At 59.4% G+C, this 13,635-nt stretch overlaps 1 protein-coding gene across 11 annotated transcripts in view; it reads left to right on the top strand.

Annotated features, from left to right (window-relative positions):
• The window catches only part of LOC116943384 (uncharacterized), a 326,779-nt gene that overhangs the window by 278,573 nt on the left and 34,571 nt on the right, over positions 1 to 13,635 (top strand). The window lies entirely within an intron of this gene.

Genomic DNA, 13,635 nt, shown 5'->3' with positions numbered 1-13,635 from the left:
TGTCTCCCTCACCCTGTGTCTCCTTCATCCAGTGTCTCCCTCACCCAGCGTCTCCCTCACCCAGTGTCTCCCTCACCATGTGTCTCCCTCACCCTGTGTCTCCCTCACCCTGTGTCTCCCTCAACCAGTGTCTCCCTCACCCTATGTCTCCCTCACCCAGTGTCTCCCTCACTCTGTGTCTCCCTCACCCTATGTCTCCCTCACCCAGTGTCTCCCTCACCCTGTGTCTCCCTCACCCTGTGTCTCCCTCACCCAGTGTCTCCTTCATCCTGTATCTCCCTCACCCAGTGTCTCCCTCACCCTGTGTCTCCCTCACCCTGTGTCTCCGTCACCCTGTGTCTCCCTCACCCTGTGTCTACCTCAGCCAATGTCTCCCTCACCCTGTGTCTCCTTCATCCAGTGTCTCCCTCACCCAGCGTCTCCCTCACCCAGTGTCTCCCTCACCATGTGTCTCCCTCACCCTGTGTCTCCCTCACCCTGTGTCTCCCTCAACCAGTGTCTCCCTCACCCTATGTCTCCCTCACCCAGTGTCTCCCTCACTCTGTCTCCCTCACCCTGTGTCTCCCTCACCCAGTGTCTCCTTCATCCAGTGTCTCCCTCACCCAGCGTCTCCCTCACCCAGTGTCTCCCTCACCCTGTGTCTCCCTCACCCTGTGTCTCCCTCACCCTGTGTCTCCCTCACCCAGTGTCTCCTTCACCCTGTGTCTCCTTCATCCTGTATCTCCCTCACCCAGTGTCTCCTTCACCCTGTGTCTCCTTCATCCAGTGTCTCCCTCACCCAGCGTCTCCCTCACTCTGTGTGTCCCTCACTCTGTCTCCCTCACCCTGTGTCTCCCTCACCCAGTGTCTCCTTCACCCAGTGTCTCCCTCACTTTGTGTCTCCCACCTCCTGTGTCTCCCTCACCCAGTGTCTCCTTCACCCAGTGTCTCCCTCATCCTGTATCTCCCTCACCCTCTGTCTCCCTCACCCAGTGTCTCCCTCATTCTGTGTCTCCCTCACCCAGTGTCTCCCTCATTCTGTGTCTCCCTCACCCTGTGTCTCTGTCACCCTGTGTCTCCCTGACCCAGCGTCTCCCTCACCCTGTGTGTCCCTCACCCTGTGTCTCCGTCACCCTGCGTCTCCCTCACCCAGTGTTTTCCTCACCGAGTGTCTCCCTCACTCTGTCTCCCTCACCCTGTGTCTCCCTCACCCTGTGTCTCCCTCACCCAGTGTCTCCCTCACGCTGTGTCTCCCTCACCCTGTGTCTCCTTCACCCGGTGTCTCCCTCACCCTGTGTCTCCTTCACCCGGTGTCTCCCTCACCCAGTGTCTCCCTCACTCTGTGTCTCCCTCACCCTGTGTCTCCTTCACCCGGTGTCTCCCTCACCCTGTGTCTCCCTCACCCTGTGTCTCCCTCACCCTGTGTCTCCCTCACCCAGTGTCTCCCTCACCCTGTGTCTCCCTCACCCTGTGTCTCCCTCACCCAGTGTCTCGCTCACGCTGTGTCTCCCTCACCCTGTGTCTCCTTCACCCGGTGTCTCCCTCACCCTGTGTCTCCTTCACCCAGTGTCTCCCTCACCCTGTGTCTCCTTCACCCGGTGTCTCCCTCACCCTGTGTCTCCGTCACCCTGTGTCTCCCTCACCCTGTGTCTCCCTCACCCTGTGTCTCCCTCACCCTGTGTCTACCTCAGCCAGTGTCTCCCTCACCCTGTGTCTCCTTCATCCAGTGTCTCCCTCACCCAGCGTCTCCCTCACCCAGTGTCTCCCTCACCATGTGTCTCCCTCACCCTGTGTCTCCCTCACCCTGTGTCTCCCTCACCTTGTGTCTCCCTCACCCTATGTCTCCCTCACCCAGTGTCTCCCTCACTCTGTCTCCCTCACCCTGTGTCTCCCTCACCCTGTGTCTCCCTCACCCAGTGTCTCCTTCATCCAGTGTCTCCCTCACCCAGCGTCTCCCTCACCCAGTGTCTCCCTCACCCTGTGTCTCCCTCACCCTGTGTCTCCCTCACCCAGTGTCTCCCTCACCCTGTGTCTCCTTCATCCTGTATCTCCCTCACCCAGTGTCTCCTTCACCCTGTGTCTCCTTCATCCAGTGTCTCCCTCACCCAGCGTCTCCCTCACTCTGTGTGTCCCTCACTCTGTCTCCCTCACCCTGTGTCTCCCTCACCCTGTGTCTCCTTCACCCGGTGTCTCCCTCACCCAGTGTCTCCCTCCCTCACTTTGTGTCTCCCACCTCCAGTGTCTCCCTCATCCTGTATCTCCCTCACCCTCTGTCTCCCTCACCCAGTGTCTCCCTCATTCTGTGTCTCCCTCACCCAGCGTCTCCCTCACCCTGTGTCTCCGTCACCCTGCGTCTCCCTCACCCAGTGTTTTCCTCACCGAGTGTCTCCCTCACTCTGTCTCCCTCACCCTGTGTCTCCCTCACCCTGTGTCTCCCTCACCCTGTGTCTCCCTCACCCTGTGTCTCCTTCACCCGGTGTCTCCCTCACCCTGTGTCTCCCTCACCCTGTGTCTCCCTCACCCAGTGTCTCCCTCACCCTGTGTCTCCCTCACCCTGTGTCTCCCTCCCTCACTTTGTGTCTCCCACCTCCTGTGTCTCCCTCACCCTGTGTCTCCCTCACCCAGTGTCTCCCTCACTCTGTATCCCTCACCCTGTGTCTCCCTCACCCTGTGTCTCCCTCACCCAGTGTCTCCTTCACCCTGTGTCTCCTTCATCCTGTATCTCCCTCACCCAGTGTCTCCTTCACCCTGTGTCTCCTTCATCCAGTGTCTCCCTCACCCAGCGTCTCCCTCACTCTGTGTGTCCCTCACTCTGTCTCCCTCACCCTGTGTCTCCCTCACCCAGTGTCTCCTTCACCCAGTGTCTCCCTCACTTTGTGTCTCCCACCTCCTGTGTCTCCCTCACCCAGTGTCTCCTTCACCCAGTGTCTCCCTCATCCTGTATCTCCCTCACCCTCTGTCTCCCTCACCCAGTGTCTCCCTCATTCTGTGTCTCCCTCACCCAGTGTCTCCCTCATTCTGTGTCTCCCTCACCCTGTGTCTCTGTCACCCTGTGTCTCCCTGACCCAGCGTCTCCCTCACCCTGTGTGTCCCTCACCCTGTGTCTCCGTCACCCTGCGTCTCCCTCACCCAGTGTTTTCCTCACCGAGTGTCTCCCTCACTCTGTCTCCCTCACCCTGTGTCTCCCTCACCCTGTGTCTCCCTCACCCAGTGTCTCCCTCACGCTGTGTCTCCCTCACCCTGTGTCTCCTTCACCCGGTGTCTCCCTCACCCTGTGTCTCCTTCACCCGGTGTCTCCCTCACCCAGTGTCTCCCTCACTCTGTGTCTCCCTCACCCTGTGTCTCCTTCACCCGGTGTCTCCCTCACCCTGTGTCTCCCTCACCCTGTGTCTCCCTCACCCTGTGTCTCCCTCACCCAGTGTCTCCCTCACCCTGTGTCTCCCTCACCCTGTGTCTCCCTCACCCAGTGTCTCGCTCACGCTGTGTCTCCCTCACCCTGTGTCTCCTTCACCCGGTGTCTCCCTCACCCTGTGTCTCCTTCACCCAGTGTCTCCCTCACCCTGTGTCTCCTTCACCCGGTGTCTCCCTCACCCTGTGTCTCCATCACCCTGTGTCTCCCTCACCCTGTGTCTCCCTCACCCTGTGTCTCCCTCACCCTGTGTCTACCTCAGCCAGTGTCTCCCTCACCCTGTGTCTCCTTCATCCAGTGTCTCCCTCACCCAGCGTCTCCCTCACCCAGTGTCTCCCTCACCATGTGTCTCCCTCACCCTGTGTCTCCCTCACCCTGTGTCTCCCTCACCTTGTGTCTCCCTCACCCTATGTCTCCCTCACCCAGTGTCTCCCTCACTCTGTCTCCCTCACCCTGTGTCTCCCTCACCCTGTGTCTCCCTCACCCAGTGTCTCCTTCATCCAGTGTCTCCCTCACCCAGCGTCTCCCTCACCCAGTGTCTCCCTCACCCTGTGTCTCCCTCACCCTGTGTCTCCCTCACCCAGTGTCTCCCTCACCCTGTGTCTCCTTCATCCTGTATCTCCCTCACCCAGTGTCTCCTTCACCCTGTGTCTCCTTCATCCAGTGTCTCCCTCACCCAGCGTCTCCCTCACTCTGTGTGTCCCTCACTCTGTCTCCCTCACCCTGTGTCTCCCTCACCCTGTGTCTCCTTCACCCGGTGTCTCCCTCACCCAGTGTCTCCCTCCCTCACTTTGTGTCTCCCACCTCCAGTGTCTCCCTCATCCTGTATCTCCCTCACCCTCTGTCTCCCTCACCCAGTGTCTCCCTCATTCTGTGTCTCCCTCACCCAGCGTCTCCCTCACCCTGTGTCTCCGTCACCCTGCGTCTCCCTCACCCAGTGTTTTCCTCACCGAGTGTCTCCCTCACTCTGTCTCCCTCACCCTGTGTCTCCCTCACCCTGTGTCTCCCTCACCCTGTGTCTCCCTCACCCTGTGTCTCCTTCACCCGGTGTCTCCCTCACCCTGTGTCTCCCTCACCCTGTGTCTCCCTCACCCAGTGTCTCCCTCACCCTGTGTCTCCCTCACCCTGTGTCTCCCTCCCTCACTTTGTGTCTCCCACCTCCTGTGTCTCCCTCACCCTGTGTCTCCCTCACCCAGTGTCTCCCTCACTCTGTATCCCTCACCCTGTGTCTCCCTCACCCTGTGTCTCCTTCACCCGGTGTCTCCCTCACCCAGTGTCTCCCTCCCTCACTTTGTGTCTCCCACCTCCTTTGTCTCCCTAACCCAGTGTCTCAGTCACCCTGTGTCTCCCTCATCTTGTGTCTCCCTCACCCAGTGTCTCCTTCACCCAGTGTCTCCCTCATCCTGTGTCTCCCTCACGCAGTGTCTCCCTCAATCTGTGTCTCCCTCACCCTGTGTCTCCCTCACTCTGTGTCTCTCTCACCCAATGTCTCCCTCACCCAGTGTCTCCCTCATTCTGTGTCTCCCTCACCCAGTGTCTCCCTCAATCTGTGTCTCCCTCACCCTGTGTCTCCCTCACCCTGTCTCCCTCGCCCAGTGTCTCCCTCACCCAGTGTCTCCCTCACCCTGTGTCTCCCTCACCCTGTGTCTCCCTCACTCTGTCTCCCTCACCCTGTGTCTCCCTCACCCTGTGTCTCCCTCCCCCTGTGTCTCCCTCACCCTGTGTCTCCCTCACCCTGTGTCTCCCTCACTCTGTATCCCTCACCCTGTGTCTCCCTCCCCCTGTGTCTCCTTCACCCGGTGTCTCCCTCACCCTGTGTCTCCCTCACCCTGTGTCTCCCTCACCCTGTGTCTCCTTCACCCGGTGTCTCCCTCACCCTGTGTCTCCCACACCCTGTGTCTCCCTCACCCTGTGTGTCCTTCACCCAGTGTCTTCCGCACCCAGTGTCTCCCTCACCCTGTGTCTCCCACACCCTGTGTCTCCCTCACCCTGTGTGTCCTTCACCCAGTGTCTTCCGCACCCAGTGTCTCCCTCAATCTGTGTCTCCCTCATCCAGTGTCTCCCTCACCCTGTGTCCCTCACTCTGTGTCTCCCTCACTCTGTGTCTCCTTCACCCAGTGACTCCCTCACTCTGTGTCTCCCTCACCCTCTGTCTCTCTCACTCTGTGTCTCCTTCACCCAGTGTCTCCCTCACTCTGTGTCTCCCTCACCCTGTGTCTCCCTCGCCCAGTGTCTCCCTCACCCTGTGTCTCCCTCACCCAGTGTCTCCTTCACCCAGTGTCTCCCTCACCCAGTGTCTCCCTCACTCTGTGTCTCCCTCATCCAGTGTCTCCCTCGCCCAGTGTCTCCCTCACCCTGTGTCTCCCTCACCCAGTGTCTCCTTCACCCAGTGTCTCCCTCACCCAGTGTCTCTCTCACTCTGTGTCTCCCTCATCCAGTGTCTCCCGCACCCAGTGTCTCCCTCACCCTGTGTCTCCCTCACCCTGTGTCTTCCTCACTCTGTGTCTCCCTCGCCCAATGTCTCCTTCACCCAGTGTCTCCTTCACCCAGTGTCTCCCTCACTCAGTGTGTCCCTCACCTAGTGTCTCCCTCACCCTGTGTCTCCTTCACCCTTTGTCTCCCTCACTCTGTGTCTCCCTCACTCTGTGGCTCCCTCACCCTGTGTCTCCCTCACTCAGTGTCTCGCTCACCCTGTGTCTCCCTCACCCTGTGTCTCCCTCACCCAGTGTCTCCTTCACCCAGTGTCTCCCTCACCCTGTGTCTCCCTCACCCTGTGTGTCCCTCACTCAGTGTCTCCCTCATTCTGTGTCTCCCTCACCCAGTGTCTCCCTCATTCTGTGTCTCCCTCACCCAGTGTCTCCCTCACCCTATCTCCCTCACGCTGTGTCTCCCTCACCCAGTGTCTCCCTCACTCAGTCTCCCTCACCTAGTGTCTCCCTCACCCTGTCTCCCTCACTCAGTGTCTCACTCACCCAATGTCTCCTTCACCCTGTGTCTCCCGCACCCAGTGTCTTCCTCACTTTGTGTCTCCCTCATCCAGTGTCTCCCCCACCCAGTGTCTCCCTCACGCTGTGTCTCCTTCACCCAGTGTCTCCCTCACCCTCTGTCTCCCTCATCCTGTGTCTCCCTCGCCTCGTGTTTCCCTCACCCAGTGTCTCCCTCACTCTGTGTCTCCCTCACCCTGTGTCTCCATGCAATGTCTACCTCACCCTGTGTCTCCCTCAACCTGTGTCTCCCTCACTCTGTGTCTCCCTCACTCTGTGTCTCCCTCATCCAGTGTCTCCCTCACCCAGTGTCTCCCTCACCCTGTGTCTCCCTCAACTTCTGTCTCCCTCACTCTGTGTCTCCTTCACCCAGTGACTCCCTCACTCTGTGTCTCCCTCACCCTCTGTCTCTCTCACTATGTGTCTCCCTCACCCAGTGTCTCCCTCACCCAGTGTCTCCTTCACCCAGTGTCTCCCTCATCCAGTGTCTCTCTCACTCTGTATCTCCCTCATCCAGTGTCTCCGTCACCCAGTGTCTCCCTCACTCTGTGTCTTCCTCACTCTGTGTCTCCCTCTCCCAGTGTCTCCTTCACGCAGTGTCTCCCTCATTCTGTGTCTCCCTCACCCTGTGTCTCCCTCACTCTGTGTCTCCTTCACCCAGTGTCTCCCTCACTCTGTGTCTCCCTCACCCTGTGTCTGCTTCACCCGGTGTCTCCCTCACCCTGTGTCTCCCTCACCCTGTGTCTCCCTCACCCAGTGTCTCCCTCACCCTGTGTCTCCCTCACCCTGTGTCTCCCTCACCCTGTGTCTCCTTCACCCGGTGTCTCCCTCACCCTGTGTCTCCTTCACCCGGTGTCTCCCTCACCCAGTGTCTCCCTCACCCTGTGTCTCCTTCACCCGGTGTCTCCCTCACCCTGTGTCTCCCTCCCTCACTTTGTGTCTCCCACCTCCTTTGTCTCCCTCACCCAGTGTCTCAGTCACCCTGTGTCTCCCTCATCTTGTGTCTCCCTCACCCAGTGTCTCCTTCACCCAGTGTCTCCCTCATCCTGTGTCTCCCTCACGCAGTGTCTCCCTCAATCTGTGTCTCCCTCACCCTGTGTCTCCCTCACTCTGTGTCTCCCTCACCCAATGTCTCCCTCACCCAGTGTCTCCCTCATTCTGTGTCTCCCTCACCCAGTGTCTCCCTCACCCTGTGTCTCCCTCACCCTGTCTCCCTCACCCAGTGTCTCCCTCACCCTGTGTCTCCCTCACCCTGTGTCTCCCTCACTCTGTCTCCCTCACCCTGTGTCTCCCTCACCCTGTGTCTCCCTCCCCCTGTGTCTCCCTCACCCTGTGTCTCCCTCACCCTGTGTCTCCCTCACTCTGTATCCCTCACCCTGTGTCTCCCTCCCCCTGTGTCTCCTTCACCCGGTGTCTCCCTCACCCTGTGTCTCCCTCACCCTGTGTCTCCCTCACCCTGTGTCTCCTTCACCCGGTGTCTCCCTCACCCTGTGTCTCCCACACCCTGTGTCTCCCTCACCCTGTGTGTCCTTCACCCAGTGTCTTCCGCACCCAGTGTCTCCCTCAATCTGTGTCTCCCTCATCCAGTGTCTCCCTCACCCTGTGTCCCTCACTCTGTGTCTCCCTCACCCTCTGTCTCTCTCACTCTGTGTCTCCTTCACCCAGTGTCTCCCTCACTCTGTGTCTCCCTCACCCTGTGTCTCCCTCGCCCAGTGTCTCCCTCACCCTGTGTCTCCCTCACCCAGTGTCTCCTTCACCCAGTGTCTCCCTCACCCAGTGTCTCCCTCACTCTGTGTCTCCCTCATCCAGTGTCTCCCTCGCCCAGTGTCTCCCTCCCCCTGTGTCTCCCTCACCCTGTGTCTCCCTCACCCTGTGTCTCCCTCACTCTGTATCCCTCACCCTGTGTCTCCCTCCCCCTGTGTCTCCTTCACCCGGTGTCTCCCTCACCCTGTGTCTCCCTCACCCTGTGTCTCCCTCACCCTGTGTCTCCTTCACCCGGTGTCTCCCTCACCCTGTGTCTCCCACACCCTGTGTCTCCCTCACCCTGTGTCTCCCTCACCCTGTGTGTCCTTCACCCAGTGTCTTCCGCACCCAGTGTCTCCCTCAATCTGTGTCTCCCTCATCCAGTGTCTCCCTCACCCTGTGTACCTCACTCTGTGTCTCCCTCACCCTCTGTCTCTCTCACTCTGTGTCTCCTTCACCCAGTGTCTCCCTCACTCTGTGTCTCCCTCACCCTGTGTCTCCCTCGCCCAGTGTCTCCCTCACCCTGTGTCTCCCTCACCCAGTGTCTCCTTCACCCAGTGTCTCCCTGACCCAGTGTCTCCCTCACTCTGTGTCTCCCTCATCCAGTGTCTCCCTCGCCCAGTGTCTCCCTCACCCTGTGTCTCCCTCACCCAGTGTCTCCTTCACCCAGTGTCTCCCTCACCCAGTGTCTCTCTCACTCTGTGTCTCCCTTATCCAGTGTCTCCCGCACCCAGTGTCTCCCTCACCCTGTGTCTCCCTCACCCTGTGTCTTCCTCACTCTGTGTCTCCCTCGCCCAATGTCTCCTTCACCCAGTGTCTCCTTCACCCAGTGTCTCCCTCACTCTGTCTCCCTCACTCAGTGTCTCCCTCACCTAGTGTCTCCCTCACCCTGTGTCTCCTTCACCCTTTGTCTCCCTCACTCTGTGTATCCCTCACTCTGTGGCTCCCTCACCCTGTGTCTCCCTCACTCAGTGTCTCGCTCACCCTGTGTCTCCCTCACCCTGTGTCTCCCTCACCCAGTGTCTCCTTCACCCAGTGTCTCCCTCACCCTGTGTCTCCCTCACCCTGTGTGTCCCTCACTCAGTGTTTCCCTCATTCTGTGTCTCCCTCACCCAGTGTCTCCCTCATTCTGTGTCTCCCTCACCCAGTGTCTCCTTCACCCAGTGTCTCCCTCACCCAGTGTCTCTCTCACTCTGTGTCTCCCTCATCCCGTGTCTCCCGCACCCAGTGTCTCCCTCACCCTGTGTCTCCCTCACCCTGTGTCTTCCTCACTCTGTGTCTCCCTCGCCCAATGTCTCCTTCACCCAGTGTCTCCTTCACCCAGTGTCTCCCTCACTCTGTCTCCCTCACTCAGTGTCTCCCTCACCTAGTGTCTCCCTCACCCTGTGTCTCCTTCACCCTTTGTCTCCCTCACTCTGTGTATCCCTCACTCTGTGGCTCCCTCACCCTGTGTCTCCCTCACTCAGTGTCTCGCTCACCCTGTGTCTCCCTCACCCTGTGTTTCCCTCACCCAGTGTCTCCTTCACCCAGTGTCTCCCTCACCCAGTGTCTCTCTCACTCTGTGTCTCCCTTATCCAGTGTCTCCCGCACCCAGTGTCTCCCTCACCCTGTGTCTCCCTCACCCTGTGTCTTCCTCACTCTGTGTCTCCCTCGCCCAATGTCTCCTTCACCCAGTGTCTCCTTCACCCAGTGTCTCCCTCACTCTGTCTCCCTCACTCAGTGTCTCCCTCACCTAGTGTCTCCCTCACCCTGTGTCTCCTTCACCCTTTGTCTCCCTCACTCTGTGTATCCCTCACTCTGTGGCTCCCTCACCCTGTGTCTCCCTCACTCAGTGTCTCGCTCACCCTGTGTCTCCCTCACCCTGTGTCTCCCTCACCCAGTGTCTCCTTCACCCAGTGTCTCCCTCACCCTGTGTCTCCCTCACCCTGTGTGTCCCTCACTCAGTGTTTCCCTCATTCTGTGTCTCCCTCACCCAGTGTCTCCCTCATTCTGTGTCTCCCTCACCCAGTGTCTCCTTCACCCAGTGTCTCCCTCACCCAGTGTCTCTCTCACTCTGTGTCTCCCTCATCCCGTGTCTCCCGCACCCAGTGTCTCCCTCACCCTGTGTCTCCCTCACCCTGTGTCTTCCTCACTCTGTGTCTCCCTCGCCCAATGTCTCCTTCACCCAGTGTCTCCTTCACCCAGTGTCTCCCTCACTCTGTCTCCCTCACTCAGTGTCTCCCTCACCTAGTGTCTCCCTCACCCTGTGTCTCCTTCACCCTTTGTCTCCCTCACTCTGTGTATCCCTCACTCTGTGGCTCCCTCACCCTGTGTCTCCCTCACTCAGTGTCTCGCTCACCCTGTGTCTCCCTCACCCTGTGTTTCCCTCACCCAGTGTCTCCTTCACCCAGTGTCTCCCTCACCCTGTGTCTCCCTCACCCTGTGTGTCCCTCACTCAGTGTTTCCCTCATTCTGTGTCTCCCTCACCCAGTATCTCCCTCATTCTGTCTCCCTCACCCAGTGTCTCCCTCACCCTATTTCCCTCACGCTGTGTCTCCCTCACCCAGTGTCTCCCTCACTCAGTCTCCCTCACCTAGTGTCTCCCTCACCCTGTCTCCCTCACTCAGTGTCTCCCTCCCCCAATGTCTCCTTCACCCTGTGTCTCCCGCACCCAGTGTCTTCCTCACTTTGTGTCTCCCTCATCCAGTGTCTCCCCCACCCAGTGTCTCCCTCACGCTTTGTCTCCTTCACCCAGTGTCTCCCTCACCCTCTGTCTCCCTCATCCTGTGTCTCCCTCGCCTCGTGTTTTCCTCACACTGTGTCTCCCTCACCCTGTGTCTCCCTCACCCTGTGTCTCCCTCACCCTGTGTCTCCCTCAACCTGTGTCTCCCTCACTCTGTGTCTCCCTCACTCTGTGTCTCCTTCACCCAGTGTGTCCTTCACCCAGTGTCTTCCGCACCCAGTGTCTCCCTCAATCTGTGTCTCCCTCATCCAGTGTCTCCCTCACCCAGTGTCTCCCTCACCCTGTGTCTCCCTCAACCTCTGTCTCCCTCACTCTGTGTCTCCTTCACCCAGTGACTCCCTCACTCTGTGTCTCCCTCACCCTCTGTCTCTCTCACTATGTGTCTCCCTCACCCAGTGTCTCCCTCACCCAGTGTCTCCTTCACCCAGTGTCTCCCTCACCCAGTGTCTCTCTCACTCTGTGTCTCCCTCATCCAGTGTCTCCGTCACCCAGTGTCTCCCTCACTCTGTCTTCCTCACTCTGTGTCTCCCTCTCCCAGTGTCTCCTTCACGCAGTGTCTCCCTCATTCTGTGTCTCCCTCACCCTGTGTCTCCCTCACTCTGTGTCTCCTTCACCCAGTGTCTCCATCACTCTGTGTCTCTCTCACTCTGTGTCTCCCTCACCCAGTGTCTCCCTCACCCAGTGTCTCCCTCACCCAGTGTCTCGCTCATCCTGTGTCTCCATCACCCTGTCTCCCTCACTCTGTGTCTCCTTCACCCAGTGACTCCCTCACTCTATGTCTCCCTCACCCTCTGTCTCCCTCACTCTATGTCTCCTTCACCCAGTGTCTCCCTCACTCTGTCTCCCTCACCCTCTGTCTCCCTCACCCTCTGTCTCCTTCACCCAGTGACTCCCTCACTCTGTGTCTCCCTCACCCTCTGTCTTCCTCACTCTGTGTCTCCTTCACCCAGTGTCTCCCTCACTCTGTGTCTCCCTCACGCTCTGTCTTCCTCACTCTGTGTCTCCTTCACCCAGTGTCTCCCTCACTCTGTGTCTCCCTCACCTTGTGTTTCCCTCACTCTGTGTCTCCTTCACCCAGTGTCTCCCTCACCCTGTGTCTCCCTCATTCTGTGTCTCCCTCACCCAGTGTCTTTTTCATTCTCTGTCTCCCTCAACCTGTGTCTCCCTCGCCCAGTGTCTCCCTCACCCTGTGTCTCCCTCACCCTGTGTCTCCCTCACCCTGTGCCTCCCTCACCCTGTGCCTCCCTCACCCTGTGTCTCCCTCACCCTGTGTCTCCTTCACTCTGTGTCTCCCTCATCCAGTGTCTCCCTCACTCTGTGTCTCCCTCACCCTGTGTCTCCCTCACTCTGTGTCTCCCTCGCCCAGTGTCTCCTTCACCCTGTGTCTCCCTCACCCAATGTCTCCTTCACCCTGTGTCTCCCGCACCCATTGTCTCCCTCATTCTGTGCCTCCCTCACCCAGTGTCTTTCTCATTCTGTGTCTCCCTCAAGCTGTGTCTACCTCACCTTGTGTCTCCCTCGCCCAGTGTCTCCCTCACCCTGTGTCTCCCTCACCCTGTGTCTCCCTCACCCGGTGCCTCCCTCACCCTGTGTCTCCCTCACCCTGTGCCTCCCTCATCCAGTGTCACCCTCACCCAGTGTCTCCCTCACCCTGTGTCTCTCTCGCCCAGTGTCTCCCTCACTCTGTGTCTCCCTCACCCAGTGTCTCCTTCACCCAGTGTCTCCTTCACCCAGTGTCTCCCTCACCCAGTGTCTCCCTCACCCAGTGTCTCCCTCGCTCAGTGTCTCCTTCACCCAGTGTCTCCCTCACTCTGTGTCTCCCTCACCCTCTGTCTCCCTCACTCTGTGTCTCTTTCACTCAGTGTCTCCCTCACCCTGTGTCTCCCTCACCCTGTCTCCCTCGCCCAGTGTCTCCTTCACGCAGTGTCTCCCTCACCCTGTGTCTCCCTCACTCTGTGTCTCCCTCACCCAGTGTCTCCTTCACGCAGTGTCTCCCTCACCCTGTGTCTCCCTCACTCTGTGTCTCCCTCACCCTCTGTCTCCCTCACTCTGTGTCTCCCTCACCCAGTGTCTCCCTCAATCTGTGTCTCCCTCACCACTGTCTCCCTCAATCTGTGTCTCCCTCACCAGTGTCTCCCTCGCCCAGTGTCTCTCCCTCACCCTGTGTCTCCCTCACCCAGTGTCTCCCTCATTCTGTGTCTCCCTCACCCTGTGTCTCCCTCACCCTATCTCCCTCACCCTGTCTCCCCCTCACCCTGTGTCTCCCTCACCCTGTGTCTCCCTCACCCTGTGTCTCGCTCACCCAGTGTCTCCCTCACCCTGTGTCTCCCTCACCCTGTGTCTCCCTCACCCTATCTCCCTCACCCTGTCTCCCCCTCACCCTGTGTCTCCCTCACCCTGTGTCTCCCTCACCCTGTGTCTCGCTCACCCATTGTCTCCCTCACCCTGTGTCTCCCTCACTCTGTGTCTCCCTCACCCTGTGTCTCCCTCACCCTGTGTCTCCCTGACCCTGTGTCTCGCTCACCCAGTGTCTCCCTCACTCTGTGTCTCCCTCACTCTGTCTCCCTCACTCTGTGTCTCCCTCACCCTGTGTCTCGCTCACCCAGTGTCTTGCTCACCCAGTGTCTCCCTCACTCTGTGTCTCCCTCACTCAGTGTTTCCCTCGCCCAGTGTCTCCCTCTCTCTGTGTCTCCCTCACCCTCTGTCTCCCTCACTCTGTGTCTCCTTCACCCGGTGTCTCCCTCACCCTGTGTCTCCCTCACCCTGTGTCTCCCTCACCCAGTGTCTCCCTCTCACTG

Source organism: Petromyzon marinus, chromosome 17 (genome assembly GCF_048934315.1).
Source record: "Petromyzon marinus isolate PM22_M1 ecotype Great Lakes invasive population chromosome 17, UKy_Petmar_22M1.pri1.0, whole genome shotgun sequence".
Lineage (NCBI taxonomy): Eukaryota > Metazoa > Chordata > Hyperoartia > Petromyzontiformes > Petromyzontidae > Petromyzon > Petromyzon marinus.
The sequence above is the reverse complement of the archived record's forward strand: the minus strand, read 5'-3'. Positions and strand labels throughout refer to the sequence as shown.